The sequence below is a fragment of the Trichechus manatus genome, unplaced genomic scaffold (assembly GCF_000243295.1).
Source record: "Trichechus manatus latirostris isolate Lorelei unplaced genomic scaffold, TriManLat1.0 scaffold00410, whole genome shotgun sequence".
Taxonomy (NCBI): Eukaryota; Metazoa; Chordata; class Mammalia; order Sirenia; family Trichechidae; genus Trichechus; species Trichechus manatus.
This window is the reverse complement of record NW_004444346.1, coordinates 62,633-63,904: the sequence shown is the minus strand read 5'-3', so window position 1 is coordinate 63,904 and position 1,272 is coordinate 62,633.

The following is a 1,272-nucleotide window of genomic DNA, read 5'->3' as shown; positions in this document are numbered from 1 at the left end:
TAACGAATAACAACAAGTGTCCAATGGGAGATGCCTAAATTAGAATTCATTTCCAAGTAAAAATGTCTTTCCAATATAATCATAAGATAAAGTCATTTTCAAGAATTATTAAAAAAGAAAGTAACTAATTACAACTAACTTTCATTCAAGGAAATAAATCATCTTCAGCATACGAAACGTTTATTACGTATGAAGCTTCTGATATATAGAAAGAAAAGAATAGTTAAAGAAAAAAATTAGTGGATAGATCTAAATGAGTATGGTTATATATTGACTGGATATTATCCATGATAAAACATTAGTAATATAGATTCCAATTTGAAAAGGCATATTTGTATTATAATATAGGAGCCCTGGTGGCACAGTTATTAAGAGCTCGACTGCTAACCAAAAGTTTGGCAGTTCGAATCCACCAGCTGCACCTTGGAAACCCCATATGGGGCAGTTCTACTCTGTCCTGTATGGTCTCTATGAGTCGGAATCCACTCATTGGCAATAGGTACTGGTATTAGAATACAAATGAGCAAATGTAGCAACAAGGACTAAATAAAGGTAGAAAGTAATAAGGTCTTTTCATTGCTCGAGAAGTTTTAAAAATAATAATTTGTTAGAATTTAATGAGTAAAGCGTGAGTGTTGTAAAATGTAGATTACCACTACAAGAATAGCTACAGCAGGAGTTCTGGCAAAATGGCGCTCTAGGCAGAAGCACCATGCCTTCCCTCCACAGCAAAGATCCGAAAAACTAAGCTGAACAGAGAATACAACAATCCTGAAACCCTAAAACATCAAATGAAGAGATAAAGAACTCAGCCAAGCACTAAATGGAGTGAGAAAGCTGGCGGAGAGTGGAGAGCGAGGAGAGATTCATGCAGAGGTCCCATACCAGCTAACGCAGCACGGATCCACCATCTTGGACTCCTGTCAGAGACCAGCAAACAGGTGGTACGAGAAAGCAGCCTCACGGAGGGTCCAGCCGGAGACAAAACAACCAGTAATTTGTGGTGTGCTCTTTCCCACCCCCACCCGTCTTCACCCCGGCTTTGCCTCCTCTGCTTCCCGCGGCCATGGTCTCTTGACCAGAAAGCGACAGCTGCTTGGATTCCACACCCCCAAGCAGGAGGCTCTCTGGGTGCCATTTGTTGGCTGCTGGTGTTGCTTTGTTCCGCTTCTTTTGATTTCTTACTTGCCTCTCGACACCTCCCCCTCCTGTCGCTCAAGTACCTCGCTCAGTGCGCCATCTTTGTTTCTTCCTGAGGGTCTGCAGAGCGCC